Consider the following 15,264-nt stretch of genomic DNA (forward strand, 5'->3'; position numbering starts at 1 on the left):
AGAGCATCATAGCTGCCAGGAGGGAATGGACGATATTCCATGTGGGACAAATTAGGACACCGAAGAGAGAAAAAATAAAAGACAAATCTGCCGCCCCCGATGGAGTCATTTTTGCTGAAGTGTGCCACTACATCTTACTTACAAAAAGGTTTTATTTTCTATTTGGTGGTGTCCCCAAAGTCCTTGGGGTTTCAATAATAATAATAAACCCTCACACTGCTTTTCCTCAGGGAGAGATTTCTCCTGGACATATTACTGCAGGCTGAAATTAATGTGGCAACATAATAGTCCAACATAATGCAAATAATATAATGTAATGCAATCCACATCACCTGTAGCACACAGTCACAAAAAATGGGTTTTGGCTGTTTGGGCAAATTATTTCATAGTGATTTATGTTCTCGTGTGAGATTGACTTTTACACGCTGAAATTTCACTCCAATGCAAACAGCACCATTGCCCGCGGTTTGGTCAGAAGGATGAAACGCCATTAAAACTTTTAACTATCATATACATTTATGTGAAGCGATTAAGTTGTCTTGTTTGCTGTAACACATAAGAAGATGGAAGCCTGTGCTGTTTGTCAAAGTGCACACTGTAACCCACTGTAATTGAACCCAAATGACACTGGGTTTGTGATTTTCGTTGCACAGCCAGGAGGAATATAAGGTATAATTAGAGAGGCGTGAACCTTTGTTTGAAAATGAGCCTGGCTATGTATATCCACGCATGCTATATATTTAGTTGCAAAAATCATAAAAGAGTTCACAGCCCGCGCTCTTGCACACACACACACACACACACACACACACACACACACACACACACACACACACAGATCCAGAGGGAATGCAATGAGTGTGTCTTCGCTCTCCAGAGAGATACATGGAGATATATTCTTTCACAAACCCACCCAGCTGTCACATTACTGGCTTCAAGCTGTTACTTGGTAGATAAGAAATTTAAATAAAATGCTTGCGTTACACAGAAAAAAAAATATCCTCAAACGTTAAAGTCAATCTAAGAGCCAAACTATATCTATATTTGAAATCAGCTCACACTATAACAAACACTGAGCGATAAATAGCTGATTACATGCTATACAAGCCTCTGAGCTGTTGTAACAAACCACAGAGATACAGCAGACTTTGAACTACAAGTTTAAAAAACATCTATGCACGAATCTGTTTCATTTTTTCGTTTACTGTGTTGAAATCAGAAAAGGTTAAAACGAAAATCTGTTGTCCTTGAGATGAATCAGACATAAAAAATGGATTTTTAAAAAATCGGGTATAGAAGTCACAAATGTATAGTAGCTGAATATATTTTCAGTCCTCAAAGGAAATATAGTATCCTTTCAAACCTAATTTAAAATAATAAAAAATCAGAATGTCTTAAACATTTTAAGCTTCATATTATTATAATAAATGTCTCGACCCGGTCTGTGTGCACTAGTAAACTTAAAGGACAGGACTTGATGTTGATTGCATAAAAACTGGTTAGCATTTCTTATCCTTGTGCTGGAAGGTTTAGGGTTAGGCCCCAAACAGATCCGCTCATGTAAATTAAACACTGAAAACCACTCTTGCCCAAAAATATGCTCATGACCTCTAAATGCATTCCATCACCCAAAACAGTTATCATCATTCCAAACAGGAGCCTGCAAGGAGTGAAAGGTTTTTGCAAGTAATTCCAGCAAAAGCATCTCCAAAACAGACACACATGCACACTCAGTCTTGGTCGCTGCATCCTTTGCTGTCTTTAGAGGCCAGTCATGGCAGAACACAAGCCCCATCTCTGACGTGCCTGGACAAAGGAGGCCTCTCCAGATGAATCTCTGTGTGAAGAGGGGGTCACTGCTGTTGGCTGTAACATAATCTCTGTTTTTGGATGGTGAAGAGTGACAGAAAGCAAGATGAGCAGTGATCCCAGAAAAGAATGAAAGGAGGGAAATGATGGAGGAGTTATGTTAGTACCTGGGTACCACTTTAGTGCAACTGAAGATTACTTTCATTCAGTTTCAAGAATAAATACCTTAATGCCATTTCAACGTGGTGAATCAGGAGTGACTGAAGTTGGTGAAACCTCGCATCATAAGTACAAACAGCTATGCCCCCCTTTTTTAAATTTATAGAAAATGCACCCATTCATCTTCTTAACTAGTAATTTTACTGAATGTGAGTCACTCAAAACTTGGGCACTTGATAGCAAAATTTGGAAAACACTGATCCGTCTTTTCACTGAGCTGTTGTCTTCTTCCAGAGTTTGTGTCCTCATCCTAAACTTTTACCTTTCTCTCTGTTGCTGTCTGTATTCGAAGCAACGCAACACAAATGCACATAGAGAAGCAATACATCACCGGCAGCTGGTGCTGTGTCAACAAATGCAATCGTTTACAGATGAAACCCATTACGAGTCATAATGTGGCTGGAATGAGGCCCTGCACATAAACAGCCTCCACTGTTGTTCCATGTCTCAGCATACACTTCACTTTGCCAGCACTTTATTTTGTGACACATTACCGTATCAGAGACGCACACATTAACACCTGCACATACACACACTCACATGCAGACACGGGCCCGTTTTAATGGGAGAGCTGTAAAAAGATGGACTGCCGAGACACTGCCAGGTGAAAAGTGTGATGATGGGTTGTTGGCAGCAGCTCTTGGCTGAGTACCAGCCATCCATGTAAAGCCATGTAAGCCCTCCAGGTGTGTGTATGCTGGACGTGCGCACAAGCTTGTGTGTGTGTATGTGAATGCATGAAGATACATATTGCACATGTTCTCAGTCTTGCTACAGGAAAATGCCAGTCAGCGGTTTAGCCATCGCGGGAGAGCACAGGGGAACGTTTAACCCACTTCCCGTTGATGCGGCACCTCTCTTTTCACTCTGCACACACACACACACATAAACCCAATCCTATTTTGCATGATGTCGCCAGGCATTATATAGAATAAGAAGCAAATGTCAGTTAAGGCATTTTTCTTTTGATGCTTACGTCTGTAGAAGAGCCGTGATCCGGATGTGGATGAGACATTGGTTCATTTTTTTCCAGTTAAGCCAACACTTTGAAAGCCAGGAATCCTTGAAGGGATACACCGCTTCACTCTGGAAGGGCATGTGAAGACAATAGAAGTGGTGCAATGGTCGACCTACGTGTTGACCCAAAGTCTAGCAGAGCTCTGCAGCGATCGATCTCCAAACTCAAATGGCTCTGAGGCCAAAATACGAATGATTACTTCAGAATAAAGAAAGGCGAAGGATAAGCAGCGTTTCTGGACGCACAAAAGACAGTTTCTTTTTTTGTTGGTGTGCTTGCTATCACTGACATAATGCACCTTAGCCACACAAAAAACATTTGACAACTATGTCCAGGAGTCTTCTTTCAAGTGTTTGCCCCGACAGATGAAAAACAATCTGGATTTTCTTTTTTTTTTCTTTTTTACTGTCTAGAGTTTCTTTATGATGGACAAGCTCGATTTCTAGTGGCTACTTCACTACTGACCTGCATTGTGAAGGGCTCCAAACGCTGTAGTTTTAATGAGCTGTCTGTCTGGGAGTCCATTTGCTTTTAATAAGCTCATCAATCTCTATATGCTCTCCTCCAGGCACAGCCAAATCAAAAAACGATCGCGGTTCCCATCTTTCACCTTACAGTCAGGCACTCCTATTGATAAATAGTCCAGCTTAATTGAAGCCCAGAAAAGAAGTTGTTTACTTTCCTTTCCTTTTTTTTTGTGATCTGTATTCGGCCTCAAGTTTTTCCGGTTGAAGTCTGAAAAGCGGAATATGAAAGAAATGATGAGTTTGTGAAGAGATGATACAGAGTTTGTGGGTGATCGTGAGAGATGAAGAGGAATAAACTGGAGAAAATGAGAGGAGAATTGCATCACCTTTTCTTGGCTGATGAAATAGCTTAAAACTTAAGGTGATGACACCACGCCTGGCCGCCTCACCGTGAAAGTCTGGTCAGCCATTTTCTTGCTCTGCAGCAGATAATGATTATTCAAACAAGGTCTGACGGCACCTGTCTTCGAGTATCTCGGTGGAAGCCACTGGAAGTGTTTCCTAAAACCTCCCGTCCTGCATTAACATAGATTAAAGACATTTTTCCGAATATTGAAGTGTCAGTGAGGCAAGATTTTTTCATTTTGCTTTCACAAGCACCTTTTTTTAAAAACTTTATCCCACCATATAGACCGTCACTTTGAAGTTCTGTTTCATCTTTCATAAAACTTTGACCGGCTTCAACAAATTCTCAACTAATACTTTGCAGTTCTTTACCTCAGCAACAGAAAGATTGGGATTTTATTTAGAGAACACTGGAATTTTATCCCTTTCCCAAAATTTCCTCAATGCGTACTTAATTTCTTGATCATTTTATACTTTACCAGGAGAACACCCGCCTTATGGATGGTTTTTGCCAGGCCTTCTCATCCAACCTGGCCCCACAGAAGCGCCTCTGCAAGAATGGTGAAAAATTAAAGAAGAAACATTTTAATGGAAAAAAGACTTACACATAAACATCCATGGGTTTATTACATTGACAAGAAAGATGCAGTGTAACAGAGAAGGGAATGAGGAAGACTGTTCATTCCGAGTCCTTCAAAAGATTTGGTTCTTCAAGCATTCAACATATTTGTTAGGCTTCAAGGATGCACAATGCATTCTGGGAGGAAGACATTTATTTTCTGCAAATTTAAACTGAAATAAAAAACCCACGTTAGTAAGCACTTTGTGCAGCTAGATGCTTTGAACCACTGCTCACACATTTTTTGAAAGGCAGTTTTTATTGCTATAATTTATAATAAGTTAAGTTTAAAGACAAAAAACGTGGACAAAGAGGTGACTTTTTTTAAAGCACATTATTTTACACTTTGCCAACTTAGATGTCTGTTGTTGCTTCGAGACGAGTATCTTTAACTCCAGAAACCAGCTTCTCAAGTGTCAAGCTTCTACCAGTTCCTCGTGAAAACGCTGAGCCGCAGCCAAAATTCGACTCCTCTTTTGTTAAAGTGCTAGCCGTTGACAGATCTGACATTTAGCTGGACGAGAAGAGAAAGGAGACCGGGAACTTAGTTCTGATTTCTCAAACTTCCAAAACGATCCACTTACAAGTGCAGGTGTGTAGAGGAAATATCCCCTTTAGAATATGTAGCACACCCAGTATTTAGCCTAGCTACACGTTTCCTGTAAAGGTTACAGGAAAGGGATTTTTTTTCAGCAGATAATGAGTTTTGCCCACTTGCACAGGGAAAAGCTTTTGTTTTTACAACATGCTTCACTGTCACCTCATATTTCTGATACATTTTATGATTCCTTAATCTTACCACTCTTATGCGTTGTTGTTACAGGTTTTTGACTCACTTTTCTCACCTGGCATGTAGAAACATAATCTTTGTGTGACCTTGTGTGAGCCACTGTCACACCTTATTATATCTGTGCTGATACAGATTCAGCAATGCCCAGTTCTACCTTGGACCTTACACTCCTTGCCAAGTTATATATGGCCCGTTTTGAGTTTCCTAATTGATGGCTTGACATATTTATTATCCCAGCATGTCATGGCTGGTTTGGAGTCTTTCACTAAGCTCATGTTGGGAGTGATTAAGTGGCCCTCTTCACTTTCAGTGTCAGATGAAAATCTCCTATCTTGGAGAAGGACTTTAGCGAAACTGTGAGGTAGCTTTATAACTTTATTTTATTATTTTTTATTAGTCCTTTATTTATATATAACTGATGCTAGATTATTATAGAAAAGAAAAAATGAAATATATCAAAGCGCGTTACAAGCATGAAACCTCTGAGCTGATGGAGAATGGTGTAAAATTTCTGGAGGATAACCCAAAAAATGTTTCCGTTTGCTTTAAAATTAAAGATCTCCTCAGCGTAGCGACGGTCTGTTGAGTGTTGAGGTCTGTCTTGAGCTCCTTTCACTTGATGGGAGTGAATGAGTGCCGAGCCGTGACACAGCCAGATCTTTTTCAGAAAAAACAAAGTGGACCTCTTTGGCCAGGAATTTGACATGAGTGATAACCCCATCGCTCTCTCCCAACAATCTCCCTATTCAAGAGATCTGAGCCATGGACACTTGGGTTTGTGTTATCAGCCCTGGAGCTACAGAGGGTTAATGATGTAAAACCAGTGAGGCAGTAAACACCATAGTGGAAGAGCGAACTGCTTATCTAAAGGTCAGAGAAACGACAGGTACACTGAGGACATTAGGCATCACTTAGATTTTTACCAATGAATTATAAGAAAAATAAACCAGACTGCAATGACGGGAACAAAATGAGATAAAACACTCACAACTACTGGCTACTTGATTGACCTTGCATGAGATCAGCGAGAGATGACAGTGTTGCATACAACTCAGAGCTCTTTCACTTACCTGGGTGGGGAGATAAGGGGAGAATCATACAAAGCAAGTTTTATCTAACATGTTGCAAAATGCATAAGCATTTTTTTAGCACAATTGTTCTGCGATTTATCATTTCATGCTGAAATCATAACGTCAAAAGAAAATTAAATGTCTGTCAGTTATGGCTCCACTGCTCAGACTTTATAAATCTGGAGGGTTTTATTATAGTCACAATTGTAAGGAGTGGTTATTTTCTCTTAATGTATATCTTGATATTTAAAAATTCAGTGTTGCATGAATAAAGCGTATCAGCTTCAAGTACTCCAAATCCACTATTTGGCAACTGTTCCCATTAAGGTAATTTTACTGTGATGCAGTGCTTTTAATAATCGCAGGCTCATCAATTCTCCTCTATGTATCTCGTGACTTGCTAAGATACTGTCTATTGACATTTTTTGAAATAGTAGCTGGCTTATCTTGGTCTTAATGCAGAGAATATGAAAAATTCCCCGAATAACAAGACCCTTAAGCGCTGGGCTGAAAAGCAGTCATTATGAAGATGATTGTCTGAGCAAATGCAATGATGGGGATTCGTGGCTCACGCCTCTTTCTCGGGCTAAATTTACTGATGTTGTCCAAAAATATTCTCTCATAAGATGTTTAGAAGCCAGGAGGGGAAGGCTGCTATTAAGTCTCAGTGTGATCTGTTCTGTTATTTCACAGTACTGAAAAAATCACTGCATCAAAATAATGTGGAATCGCTTTTTTATAAAGTGGATTGTTTCATGTTGTGATAAGGCTTTCGTGAGCTGTCAGATCAGACAGTTTTATAAAACCTTGAAATTGTTTTTCACGTTCCTGAGGCAATTCTTTCTCCTGCTATAAACTAATTTGGATAGAATCTTTTCCAAACAAATTAAAAGGTTGGATATGCCTGCAAACTCATTTCAGCTTACTGAAATGAGACTTCCGCTGCTTTCTTAAATAAGCTGCACACATTCTTATCTTCTGCTCCCCAACTTTTCATCTCTAAAATAACATTATCTTAAAGTCACAAAACAGTTGACAGCAAAGTGATTTTGCTTTGAGATCGCCACAGCAGGTAGCTCTGCTTTACTCTACTAGAGAAATGTGGGAGAAATTCTGCGTTTAATAACTTGACTGACACAGAAAACATGGCGAAAATCAGTTGCAAGTAGATGCAGTCAAATGAGGAAAACAAACCAAATGATGATTGATGTAGGGAAGCAGGAAATCAACCACGCAGCTGCAGGGTAGCCATAGTGAAGCAAAAAAAAAAGATTACAGTCAGATAACTAGAAACAGGTAAAAAAATGGTTTGGGTGCTACAGCTGCTTGTAAACGCACACAATTTACCCAAGTGGCACCGAAAAGTGAACTCTATTTACGCTGGGAGGTTGATGAGGGACTAGAGGATGGCTGCCTGAGCAACTGCCAGTTGAGTGGGTCACGATGGCTCGAGTAAACTAGAAAGGAAAACAAGAGCTGTGTGCTTAACACGGCTGCCTTTTTAACTTGGATTATACTATTGTTAAATAGTTTTAATTTTATCTTCTGTCTTTAGAATGTGTTATCACATTGTCCTTATCTATATACTGTACAGTACTGTGCAAAAATCTCAGTTTTTACAGCTTTTCTTTAAGGTGGCCTTCAGCACTAGTGTGTACTTGTACCTGACCATTTTTAGAAGACTTATTTTTTCTTTTGTTTGTTACTGACCTAACAATCAATACAAGCATAAAAAAGGTGCCTAACACAACTTATGAACCAGTGTTGTTGTGAATACACATAAGTTAGCAAAGAACTAAATTTTAATTGTATCTTTGTTTTGGGCAGCCTGTCACAAAAATTCCTATTTCTTTATCTGAATGTATGAAAAATGCCAAAGACAACACAGTTTAATAGATATAAAATAGTAAAGTTGCTATTAGTTATTAGATAAAAACTTGGCATATCTCAGCATGGTGTGCGATGTGTCCTTAAAACTGTAGATTACACAAGAACTGGACTGAAAAGTAGTAGTAGCAAGTCTTAAGGAGTGAATCCAAATTTGAAATTTTGGGTTATCAATATAAATGAGGAGGTTAGGAGGGAGAGAGAGTGTCTAAAGCTTTGTGTGAAACACAGTAGTGACTCTGGCATGGTTTGGGACTGCACTTTAGCCAGTGGCATTGGGGATCTTGTCAAAATTGATGGAATTCTGACCACTGACAAGATTTTGATTTAGCATGTAATGCAATCTGGAAAGCATCTGATTTGCAATGGATTCTTTTTTAGCATGACACTGAACCCAAACACACTGCCAATGGAAATACTTTATCTAAATTTTGCACAACCTGGTGTTTGTTCTCATTTGTTTGTGTGTGTCTGAGGCCTACCCCGAACCGCAGCTTCAATTCATGCTCACGCCATCTGCTATTATCTACCAGAAATACCATCAAACCTAACTGAGGATGACATCCCAGCTAGTCAAATGACTACAAGGAGTACTGAGAACTGACCCATGACTTTGTGGACTGGTGCCAGCAGAACTACCTCAAGATCAATACTAATAAAACCAAAGAGCTGGTGGTAAACTTCAGCAGGCACAAACATCCTTCACTGCAACCACTGAACATCCAAGGTATGGACTTTGAGGCTATGAACAGTTACAGGTACCTTGGTGTTCATCTGAACAATTAACTGGACTAGACTCATAATTCTGAAGCCCTCTGCAGGAAAGGACAGAGCAGGCTGTACCTGCTGTGGAGACTCAGGTCTTTTGGAGTGAAGGGCCCAATCCTGAAGACCTTCTATGACTCTGTGGTGGCCTCAGCCATCTTTTATGGTGTGGTCTGTTGGGGTGGCAACATCTCTGCCGGGGACAGGAAGAGACTGAACAAGCTGATCAGAAGGGCCAGCTCTGTTCTAGGATGTCCTCTGGACCCAGTGGAGGTGGTGAGTGATGGGAGAATGGTGGCTAAGCTGTCATCCCTGTTGAACAACACCTCCCACCCCATGCAGGAGAAACTGACAGCACCGAGCAGCTCCTTCAGTGGCAGGCTGCAGCACCCATTGTGTGGGACCGAGAGATTTCGCAGGTCTTTCCTCCCCACTGCTGTCAGACTCCACAACAAAGACTTTGCAGCTGATCAAACACACAAACCCACACATGTGCAATAAGACTCTTATCTTATCTTATCTTATTTTATCTTAAGAACAGACCTGGGTAGAAAGACACAGAGTGGAACATGACCAATCATGGACTGGCTTCCTCACAGCCCAGACCTCAACATTAATGAAGCAGTATTGGGTGAGCTTCACAGAGAAAAAACACTTATTTTCCATTTCCTAGCAAAAATATAAAGAAGTAGTGGGTGGCTCAAGACTTTGGAAAGTTAGGGTACATTCTTGGAATTTCCTACTAAGATTAATGGAAAAATTGTGTTTTGAGAGCTAAAGTTGAATGGACTCCAAATAAGCTGCTAGCATAGCATCTGTTCAATATGCAACAAAATTAGGTTTTAAAAAAAAGCCCAAACAATAATTACTAATTAAATGAATATTTAATCTAGTCTAGACTTGGAGAGAAGTTCCTGATCATTGAATCATTGCACATATGTTTTCAGCATTTTTGTGTGTAATGCAGGAAATTCAGCTGTCTTCTGTGATACACGATTTAGCCAATACATGTAGCTTTCTATTAAGTGTTGTAAAAAGTGATACATCTGACACAAATGTGTCCAAGTAATAAATGCTGATTCCAGAGGGGAGATGGGACATTCACTCAGAGAGGTTGTGTACCTGGCATTTGTACAAGGGGAACGATTGTGTATTTTAGAGCACATGTCAAATAAACTGGGTTGTCTTCACCAGAAGACCAAACACACACATTAGTGGTGATAAGAGGCACTGAGGTAGAGAGTGAAAACACAATCTCTTCAGCAGATTGATGGAGCGTGAGTCATAGAGCACAAGCAGTCTCTCACAATGAGAAGCATTCATGTTTTCTCTCCTCTATCCTGTAGGAGCCGGTTTTTGTGTTGTTATAGTGTGTGCCACTAGGGGTCACTTTTTGTGACTTGAGAGTATGGTATGGTTTTATGGTACGGTATTTAAGGTGGACACATGCAACAGTTTGTGACCGCTGCACTGTTGTAATTTATGTTAAATGACGTTGGATACGAACTGTTGAATAACAAATGCAACCAATAGAAATCAATACAGGTGTTAAACAGACAAGATATGAACGGCTGGAGTTATTGGACTATGTCAAGTTTCATTCATAACAGTAGCACCGCGTAGCCCCTGCCATCAAACACCTTCATGGCTTCAAGCGTAGGCTTTGCCACAAACCTAGGGATGCACTATTATGCCACCATTTACCCAACCTATGTTTAGCTAATCACTTGCCTGCGCTAGCAGTCAAAGCAGAGAAAAGCCATCCATGTAATACTCATTAGAGGCCATTGCTGCTCATGATTACAAGCTTCTGCAGTCAAGAAACTAAATTTTTTTATGAAATAATAATAGCAAAAGAAAAGCAATGCCAGAGATTTTTATTCACCTTGCTTTCTGGGATTGAAACAGCCAAACATCTGTTCATTGTGTCCATAGCCACCACAGACTGACTAACTCCCCAAAACAACAGTGAGGCCTGTTAGAAACCACCTTCACAGTTATATACAGTAACTTCAAGCGTCTGTGCTCACAGGCAGATGTTTTTGAGGTTTAAGTGTCTGTTTTCTATTTGCATTTTAGGAAACTCAGCACAGCACTCACAGTCCTCAACGTGAAAATGTCCTCAACCTACTATTTCCTTTTCTGCCACAATCACTGCATTCTCAGTTAAAAATAGTTACATTTTTGGAAAAGTTACATACTCATCACTGTCATTTGTTTGTAGCCATCTGTTTAAAATTAAGATGTGATAGAAAATTCAGATAACCAATCTTGGCTTTGAGTTTCTTCTAATAAATGTAGAAGTTTTCTATTTTTCTAATACTGAAGAAGAAAGTTCTTGAACCTAACAACAATAAGCCGCTGTCAGCAAATACGGGCCATATGTTTTATGCAGCACCTGTTTGGGGAACCATTTCTCCTCAGCTGTTAGTACACAGACAGATAACAGTACAACCATATGATAAACTGCTCCATCAGCAATTAAAAAAAAGAAAGAAACCTTTTCAACCATACCAGATTTTTGTTATCAGCTGAGAGTTACAAACATATGCTTAGGTTCCAAGCTTATTATGAGTAACACGTACTCTGCTTATCACATGCCATTTCAAAGAGACAAAAAAAAGGATGAAAAATTAGACCATTTAACAATTTAATATAGAAATATACAAACATCAATTTGTAAGTACTTATTTTTCTTTAGGAAAAAGGTTTAATATTGGGTTGTTGTTTTCTTTTTTCTCTTTCTTTTTGGTTTGGTTTATAAATTTTCATACAGGAACAACATTATACTCCTCTGGCCCATGCAGCTGACAGTGACTAGTTAGGGCTCCTGGCACGAGGGAAAAATATGTGTTCCCTGAGTGGTTGTTGGAGGTTGCTGGCTGTCACTGGGTGAAATCAGTTGCAAGGAGGGACGTGTACCATGACAGTGGTATCATGCAAACCTTTCAAAATAAGAGTTGTGCCTTACTCCTGAAACTAACACTTCATAATCTGTAGCTTTTACCTCGGAGGCGAATAATCTCAGTTTCCGGTTTGCATCCCAATCATCACAGTTTTACGATCACTTCATGAGAATTTCAGTGTTTGTAGACAACGCGGTGTCCTCCATACAAACTTTGTACTACAACCACACCACTTGTGTCCTGTGCTTGTGTGAGTGAGGCTTAAGTGTAGGTAATACTAATGAGCAATCAAAATTTTATTATGGTTAATAAAACATGCGTAAAGCTGTTTAAACTACTTATGTGTAACTTTGGGGTGTCTACTATTTCTGCTATCATAGAGCTACAGTTAAGTCTAGCCTAATGTTTACGGCACTAATCTCTGCTGTTGTCTGTCCTACCTGAGAAAGTTTTCTTTTCTAAGACAAAACAGGAGATTACAGACAAGAGCAATGGTGACACAGAGCAACCATCTGATGAGAAGACAGCTTTCCCACGACCATGATGTCTCCAGTTAGCCCCGCACACCTACATGACTATCAAAACAAACTGGAAAGCGCAGGCATGTAAGTGTGTGTTTATCTATGTGGAAGAAAATGAGCTCAGCTATCACCTTTTGTTTCCAGAGCAAGGTGGACAGACAGTCGCAGAGGGGAGGTGAACGTGAGCGTGCTGCTGCGTAAAGGTGCCCTGTGTCTCCAAACATGGCTTGTTTAAAATAGAGAATAAAAATCTATAATCAGATAAGCAAACAACCACAGTCCCACTGCAGGGATGGAAAAAAAGAAAATGAGAGATAAACCTGTGATAAATTATTATCATAGTACGTGAGGAGACAAAGGGGTGACATGAGTGGGATTTTATCTGCTGTTAGATTAGTGTTCTGCTTGACGGGCAGCCACAGACGGAGCAGGCAAGGGGGTCCAAAGGCAAACCACAAAACCACTTTCTCACGATCTTGACTAGACACATTTGTTGAGCTTCTTGTGTCCCCCCCATAAAACTCCTCGGAGCTTTGTTGTAAAAGAAACTTAAATTAACATTTGAATTTTTACATTACCCCTAGGAATTAATCTAAATGTATACCAAACATGCAATGTGCTTATCTTAGCTTTGGCAGGTTACCGCACTCCTCAATCATTCACTCACCACTGGTTATACTGGTGTATTTTCATTGAAAGCAGCTCTTTAAAATTCCATTCTGCTATGTATTTGAGCAACAGAAAATCAATTTCCATTTTTATTAAGTGGTGCTTGATTTAAAAAAAAGAAAGAAAGAAGAAGAAGCACTGATTCCTTTGAATTTCAGTCACAGAAACTCCATACAAAGGTCACCAGCTAGCAGGATGAGGCAAGTGGGGGTGGGAGGGAATACGGGGGGAATTTCATTAAGGTTAAAACCTCAGCAAACACTTCCTCCTCTTGAAAAATATCAGCACCTTTCATTAGCCATCATACATGTTAGAGGGGATTAGATGAAGTGTGACGAGACACAGTGTGTACCTCTCATTTGTTTTATGTTGGAGGGGTGGTTGGGAAAATGGCTGAATAATACATGACATGGTGTTTTTAATTAGCAGGGAGTGGAGGGCACTTGCTAATTAAAATAGAGTCTTATTATGAAAGGTCAGGGGATCGCGTTGGGGCCTGGGAGTTTGTTTAAAAGGAATCAAGTGATCTCCGAGATAAATGCAGGCTCCTGAATGAAGCCAGTCACATTCCAGTTGAAACTGAGTCTCATTCTGTGTGCTTGTCTTATCTTTTTTCACTGTCTGCAAGATCATTTGTAGATCATTTGTAGATCATTTGGGCAAATTAAGCTGAGATTTCTTTCATGAAAGGAGGTTTTGACGGCTTGATCGACGAAGCTCCAACAAAAATATCTCATCGCGTTTGCTGTTACTCTTTGAATATATTTTCAAATTGATGGTGTGGTGTTGTTCAGACCTACTGTCTTCTCATTTTCTCCAAATTGTATTGTTATCTGAACTGCGCACACAGAATAGTTGATGAGCGGACAGAAATGCGCCTCTGCTGTAAACCAGCTAGTAAAGTCACTGTTTGCTTTCCTTCTAAAACAGATGAGGGAGAATAGGCAGCATTCCACTGATGATGAAAAGTCATCTGATACATTATTAATTTTAATATTTAAAACTAAAAAATGGAAATTGTCTCACAAGAAATGAGTCGGCTGAATTCATGGTTTGATGGAAAGCAGTGAACATTAAATTTGAACCCAAAAAGCTGATCCTGTTCCTTCGGTCATAGCGTTGCCTAAAATCATTGTTAGTCAGCGGTGCTGGTTTCTCTCATTATGCAAATGACGAGGTGATGAAACGTTTCTCCCACTGCTGCATCCAGGTGAATAGAATAAACTTTCTGTGATTTTCTTACCTGGATGATCGATCATGCATCGAGAGATAAATTTACTTACTGTTCAAATTTTGTGTAATTTGGAAACTGTATAAAAGATACTGGAGTAAAAATTATGATAAATATCGTTGAGAAAGAGTAACACCTTTAACATTGCTAGTTGCTTACTGTTCATTTCTGTTACCTTGTTTAGATTACTGTTTAAAAGTCTGGGGCAACACATTCAAAAGTTCAAGTCAATCATTATGGAAACTTCTAAAAACAGAGCAGTCAGAATGGTTCATCGTGCAGGATTTAGAGCAGGGGTGGCCAACTCCAGGCCTCGAGGGCCGGTGTCCCTGCAGGTTTTAGATGTGTCCTTGAACCAACACAGCTGATTTAAATGGCTAAATTAGCTCCTCAACATGTCCTGAAGTTCTCCAGAGGCCTGGTAACGAACTAATCATGTGATTCAAGTGTGTTGACCCAAGGTGAGATCTAAACCCTCGAGGCCTGGAATTACCCACCCCTGATTTAGAGTCTGCAATTACATTCTATTTTTTTGAAGTTCGTGCACCTCATAAAATAAAACTGCATATAATATGCTACCAGGAAATCTGCAGAGGATGCTTTTTGACAGAGATGGGGACAGTAACACAGGGGAAAGTTAAACTTCAAGTGTCTTAATTGACAAACAATATAATGTAATATAGATAGTTAATTTCCATTTGTGGAGTAAAACTGTGGAACAGTTTTCCAGCAGGACTACAGCAATTCCATCCATCCATCCATTCTCTTGCACTCTTGCAGTTAGCCAATTCCACTAACTGCAAAAACTAACATTAGAAAGAAAAAATAACAAATTAAATTATGAATTAGCACAGGAACCTGGACCCATGACTAAACAATGACTGTAAA

The sequence above is a fragment of the Mchenga conophoros genome, linkage group LG17 (assembly GCF_057382185.1).
Source record: "Mchenga conophoros isolate Kocher_MC1m ecotype Shallow Benthic linkage group LG17, M_conophoros_male_GT1.1, whole genome shotgun sequence".
NCBI lineage: Eukaryota > Metazoa > Chordata > Actinopteri > Cichliformes > Cichlidae > Mchenga > Mchenga conophoros.